The sequence below is a fragment of the Colossoma macropomum genome, unplaced genomic scaffold (assembly GCF_904425465.1).
Source record: "Colossoma macropomum unplaced genomic scaffold, Colossoma_macropomum, whole genome shotgun sequence".
NCBI lineage: Eukaryota > Metazoa > Chordata > Actinopteri > Characiformes > Serrasalmidae > Colossoma > Colossoma macropomum.
Window position 1 is genome coordinate 37,928,062 of NW_023494791.1, and position 7,214 is coordinate 37,935,275.

Sequence of the window (7,214 nt, forward strand, 5' to 3'; positions counted from 1 at the left end):
CTGATGAGAATTTCCTGTAGTCTGGGATTTTTGCCACTGCTGGTCGACCCGTATGACCGTGTGCTTTGATACACCTGTAAATCCATCTACTTCCTTCACACTACGGCCTTTGGCACACCCAAATACAATCACTGCTTTTTGCTAATCATTAACATCTGCTTTGCAATCCATTTTCCACACATCAAACGAGACATTCACTGCACTGCACCACTTCTTCTCAATCTATGAACCCTGATCATCCTCATGCAACACCATCTGCAGAAGCCTGAAGTTACTACCACCTTAAACGTGCAAGGTGACTAATGGGGAGCTTATCATGCATGATGAAAATACCTTCAAGTATTATGATATTATATTTTTCGCCATATTGTCCACCCTAAAGAAGATACTGGTAAAAGGAGGGGTTTGGATATAACAGATTGATGGTATAAAAGCGCTGTAAAATAGTCCAGTGCTCAAAACATGTCTAGGAACAATTGAAAAGATGGACATAAGTCAGGTTAGACCCTCAATGATGACAGACAATGAATGCATATGCTTGAGACATGCACTCAAACAAGCACACATAAGGCTATCTCTCCTTTACACTCTTGTTGGAAGTGTTCAGAGAGAAATCACATTTCCATGCCCTGGTTGTTTCCTACTTTTTTTCTCTTGCTTGCTGTGGAGGCAAATAATCAAAATAAGAGAGAAAAACAATCGGAATGAGGACGGGAACATTTCTGCTGCTGAAGGCAATAAAAACACTCTATCCAAAAGAATCCTGGCTTAGGCCTTCCTGACACTGCAGCCTGTTGGCATGGTGCGAGGCAGCGATGACTCGCAGTAATGGAAGACTTCAGGCCTTCGCTAAGAAGCCCCAATATCAAAGCAAAGTCATAATGAAGAGGAGCAGGAAAACTCTCCCCTGGTTGTGTCACGCAGAGCGTAGCAAACAAATAAAACAGCAACACCTACGAGCCCGAGCTTTATCCTCATCCGCAGACGGAGGAGCTGCGCTCTGACTGCACTGCAGAGACTCTGCTCTTCAAAGCCTCGACTTCTGAAAGCTCTGAGTCACACATACTGTATTACAGTTCTTATGCATTACAGCAGCTTTCTTTTAAATTAACACAAAATGATGACGGTGAGAGGGTCTTTGTAGAAGTTCAGAAAAACTAAGAAAGTATCGAGGACCTACAGCACATGCCGTCCATTTCAGTACCAGCTTTAACAAGCCCTCATCCAATTTGCCTCACCATTTCCCCTCAGAGGAATCCCAAATGCCATCTTAAGGGCTGTTCCATTCCTTTATTAGCTCAAATAAAGTGTGCTAGATGGACGAGGAACCAAGTGAACACAAAAGTCAACTTTGGCAGAAGAACTTTTTGGATAGGCCACCTGCAAAACCAGCATATGTTTTGTTTTGATTGCTGGTATGCTGGTCAGCAGCAATGGAAGCTGTTGTTCTGGTCACCACTAAAATCAACATATGCTGTATTTTTGACGCTGGTGTGCTGGTTAATTAGCATGACCAGGCTGGGTTACCAGCTAAACCAACACCAGACCAGCATAAACCAGCTTTGTCCAGCATGTTTTTTTGCACAGGCAAATCATCACCCCTAAAAAATTAGGGGAAAAAAGACATTTATAAGCCACAGCAGTAAACTACTTTAAAATGTTTATTTCAAAACCATAACATTTGATTTGCTGGGCTTTAGGTTGCACACAACTCCATCTTGTCTACATGTTTGCAGATACAGCTTTATTTACTTGTTAGCTAGCTGGTTGAACTGAATTTTTGAATTTTTATTCCACACTCATTTTGCTGAATTAATGAAACTGAAATACATCAGTATTTACAATGCTCACTTACACATTTATAAAAGAAAAGAAAAAATAATAAAATACATAAATAAGACAATGTACACCTTGCAAACCATTCTATAAGTATTTATTTAATATTCTTGTAAAAAAAAAAGGAATGGGTGACTTCTGGAACCTATCAGTTCTCATTTTTGGAACCTGTAGTTTGTTACTGTCTCTGGTTTTCCAACCTGATATCTGGGCTCTTGAAGGTGGTAGCCACTCTCTGAAAGAGGAGTTCAAGAGACTAAAGGCAAACCGTCTACACAATATGTCTCTTCTCTCTTTAAGGCTTGGTAATCCAAAAACTTGAAGGGCCTCTTGGTACGTAGAATAAGCCCTGCCGATGATGATTTGGCATGCACGTTTCTGGACGGTCTCAGTCTGGTTCGACAGATACTGTGCCAGGTTTCCATGCCATGCTAGGGCAGGCGTACTGTAAAATGGGGTGAATATAACCAGTGTATGTCAAAGTTAGGTCAGAGATTGACACTCCCGTTCTTCTTAATCTTCTCAAGAAATGAGGTCTGGTATTTGCTTTCTTTACAATAGCATATGTGTGATTGTAAATCTGACTGAATCAAAACTCCAATTACCTTGATAATTTTGCAAGTTGGTAGCTGTTGTCCGGACAGGTAAAGGGGTGTAGGAGGAGGTGGGTTCTTCTTAAAAGTCACTGTTGACTTTTTGAAAATGTTGCATTTGGTTGGATTCAATACTTCCAGCGATTTTCAAAATCAATGGCAGCGTCATTTACAAGAGCTTACAAGAGCTAGTTATCATGCTAAAGGCTACACAGCTGAAAAGAATAAAAAGAAAGGTACTACAACACAGGTCTACATAAAGTTTATGGCAAGACAAAGCAACTATTCACAAATATTCACTTCTCAAAGTTCTCATAAAAGGTTTTGCATTGCAAAGTTTGCATGGCCAGCCAATAAGCTCAATGAAGCTTACATAGCTGAGTGAAAGTGAGTTCCGTTTGAAAAACTCTCTCTATACTTGTTCAATAGGATAGTGAGTATAAAGTAGGATGCCTAGAAACTCAGAAACAAACCATACAGTAAATATATATGGACATTTATTTCTTTATATGTACATGAGGTACATTTCAAATATATTGTTTTTTTTTTTTCAAAATACATTTCAAACACTTAAGCACATGAAGCAAAAATAAGTATTTGGCCATTTTTAATACATTTTACATATATTTATTTTCAGAAATATATTTATTTATTTATATCAATCAACAGGAATCAGAGTTGCATGCTGAGTCAGCACTGGCTATCCTACTAAACTAGCTGACAACATGGATCACAACAAATTGAAATAAGATACAGAATGTCGAACTTTATATTAATAAAATATAACGTGTCTTATTTGCTGAATTTAACACGCTGAGGGAAAAAGTAAAACTTTATATTTGGCCTGTTCAAAAGTTGTTTCACATTTTTTATTTTGTATTATGTTTGTATGTATTATTTTACATTATCTTTTATATTTTTACACATTAAACTCAGCAAATGCATAGAAATTATGCGCTAAAAATTGCAGATAAAACTGTAAAATCAGCAATAAACAATACTTCTGCATTAAAGTGTGCAGAAGTGTGTTCTCTGTAGAGGAAGTGTTGACTTTTTCACGCTTTTCACCCAAAAGACTGTATATAAGGTACCTGTGAGTTAGGTGTTTTTAATAAACTGGCCAGAGAATGTATAAATAAATAAATAAATAAATAAATAAACAAACAAACAAACAACAGAATAGACACTCATCATTAGCAGTCCAGTAAATATAAAGATAGAAAGGAAAAGAGTGCAATCACACTCCTCTACCTCTGCAATGACTAGGATTTGTTAATGCAATCAATTCATCAAAAATAGACATAAACAGACGGGGGACTGATCACGTCTCACTGCATACATTAGCATAGGAGAGTGTGCGCTCCATCAGGCAGATGATTAAACAATGTCCCCCCAAAAAAAAATCCTTTAATATGCATTAGGTTTAAGACTAAAGGCAATAAAGAAACACAAAAGATTTGCACAGCATTCCTGCCTTGTTTGATTTTACTGTTTGTCTGTGAGGGTTGCACAATTGTACCATGTGTAACTGTCACTTCTATTACTAGTTTATTTGTTCGGAATAAACGTTTTTCTGTCCGGTTCATTCTGACAACGCATTCACGTCTCAATCATAGCTGCAGCGGAGTGTTTCCGGCTCAGAGTCGTGCAGGAAGAGTGGAACCACGCTTACTCAGCCACAAAATAACTCTCAGCTACCACTTCACACTTCTCATCCTATCCGCTGACAATCCTCGGAAAAGCCCATTCACTCTGCTTGAACGCAGTGGCGCGAGGCAGCGCTGCCTGACAGGCTTCACGCCTCCCCAGAATGCCCTTCTGCTGAGCTCAATAAGCCCCCACACAATGCAGGTGCTGCAGGACCATCCACCTCTCTGATAAAACGGAGAGAGGGGGGAAGAAATAATGCCTCATCATCCATCCATGAAAACAGTCCCCCTGTCTTTCTGCAGCTGGCGCCTACATTTCCCAGAGGTCCCTGTGGTGCTTGCTCTGCTAAAGCGCAGGCCGGGTGTGTGCAGCCTGGGTTTTATTGCAAAAGGTCAGACGTCCATGCGGTGGTAGAAGATGGTTGAGTACGCAGTGATTCATCAGTGTCACTCTTCATCTCAGCTGTATCACCTAGCTTAGCAACCTCACACGCTACATTAAGACAGGCTTAGCATTCATGACTGCTTAGCCTTTATTAAGAGAGTAAAACAAGATCCACTCATGCTGTCTTCATTAGAAACTAGCCCCAGTGCGAGAACCACTTTCCAATTGCACTGCAATGTCCTGCAATGTCTAGACATCAGACTATAGCCTATTTCTGACAGCATTGCAGTCATCAGCCTAACTAGTCCAAAGTTGCTTTATGATAAGTGAGATAACCAATGCAAGCTTCACATAAACCCAACTAACTGTAACACCTTCATGACAAAGCATGCGTCTGCTCACAACAGGCACAACTTTCACTCCAGTGATGATTACATAACAAAGATAAAATCTGCCAGCTGAGTCAAAGAGAAACAATACTGACCAACCAACTTAAAAACCTAAAAAGTCAAACATCATAGGCTAAAGTATACTGCCATAGTAAACATGAAAAATGTTTATGGGACTACTTATATCTTACCTTTGATGGCTTGATGTGCAGAAGCAGACATGTGCTTTGACATAGCCTATTTAAAGTAAGAGTGCATCAATACTTATACTGGTATCAGGTATCGGCCCATGCTCATTTACTTATACTCAATCTTAAAAAATTACACAGAGAAGTGTTGTTGACCCCATGGAGGTTGGCCACAAAGTAGCCGGTCACTGAAATTGCAGGCTTATTACATACTGAGGCTTGTTATTCAATAACTACAGTGTCATCAATGCAAACTGGTTAAGGTAATATAAGGTAATACTGGTTAAGATAATAGAAGTGGGTATGAAACTTTTGCCCTGGCCCTGGCCATGTAAAGGGATAAACATTCCATTCCACCTTGGCATAATGTAGTGACCAGCTCCTGGCCATTGTTGTGTGGGAGGTATGGTATCACACAGTGCACCACGGAAGCACTGGACTTGCAGTAGGAGAGACTTTGTGAATATGTTGTTGTTATGAATATTAATAGTGCCGCAGGTGTGTAATGTGCTAATCTGTGCTGGGTTGTGGGGTAGTTATGCAGTTTTAAGTGGCTACCATGTACAGGAAATGTGTGGCTAGAGGTGACTTGCCTGGCCATATCCCCTGCTGCTATGTTCAGTGAAAGAGCATTTGTTTGAAGCTCTATGTTTCTTGCACCTTCCTTTCTATGCCGATGCTACAATATTCTCACAAAGAATTTACTGTGTGATTTTAGCCCATTTTAAAACACACACAATCATAGTCACAACCACTTCCCCAATATGGATGGAGATTCATAGGTTAGCACAAAACGTCCATATATAGTCCACATATACGACTTTGCGCTGTTTGACTGAATAGAATTATGAGGTATAAACATTAATACGGTGTTTTTTTAAAACTGTATTTGTAAAATAGGCTTTAGAAAGAGTAAACTGTCTTACCGTATACATTTTAGTGAGCAGTGTGGTTGGCCGAGCAGCTGTAGTTTAGTTTTTCAGCATCTTTGTCAGTACTCAGTTCAGGCTAGGCCAGTCCATGCCCACCTGTCAAAACCCCCTACCTTGTACTTCCACTGACTGGCCACTTTATTGAAAACACCTGCAAAATAGGTTAAACATCTAGGCATACAATTATAGACTATCTACTAAATGTTGCTATGCAGTTTCTGACCACAGGACTGCTGCCTACTATATTTTATTTGAGTGGTGGACAATTCTAGCTGCTGTGACGCTTACATGGTAGCATGTGCTGGGTTTTTTTACACATGTCAGTGCTGAGAATGGTTTGCCACCTAAAAAATATCCAGCCAAGAGCGGCTCTGAGTCAGAAACTAACCACTAATGGAAGGCTTGAGGATGGCTAACGCAAACTGTGCATCAACGGATGGTCAACAAGTTAGGTGTTTCTAAAAAGTGGACGCTTACTGCATTTCTGATATTGTTTTGAGGGAAAATCATGGTTTAATATCATCAAGGTTAATACACACTTGTCAACAAACTGTCACTCTGGTTTATAGTGGCTCCACAGCTGTACAGCAAAGTGAACCTACAAAGTAAAGATATCAAACAGTGACTGGCAAGTAAACATAAACATACAAACTGATTTCAGGGTGGCACAAAATGGTATGGGTTAAAGGACACTGGTGTGAGCACTGCATGACTCTGTGTGTGCATGCAAATGTCTGGCATCTCTCCTGCAGAAGCTGCCAAGCCTCCAGCAGAGGACAACTCGTGGCATGGGGCGGATGTGGGAGCTTTGGCGGGGACAGGGCCAGAGCAAAGAAGACCTCCTGCTCGCAAAGCCCGCCAGCAGAGAACGAGCAGCCGTGATCTGCGGAGCCACAGATGGGGAACAGCCCCAACCTGGCCTGCACTCTATCCACAATGAGCATTCACCATCGCCAAGGCCAGTGCAACAGTACACGCTTTGAACCCTGATTAGCAGTGTTTCTGAACAGCTGAACGGCTTGCGTAAGACAAAGTTTATTTCATGCTTCAGGTTCCTGCTCAACAGAACTTCTTTTAGGACGCCATGCATGCTAAAACTCTTTTTTAAGCTCCTTTAGAAATGTTACAATAGAGAAACTTAACAGCTGGGTCCACATACTGCCTAGCATTCAGCAGGCCCACAGTAAAACAAGCAACAGTGAATGACAGACAGGTCCTTGACAATAGCAAAAATGAATGTGC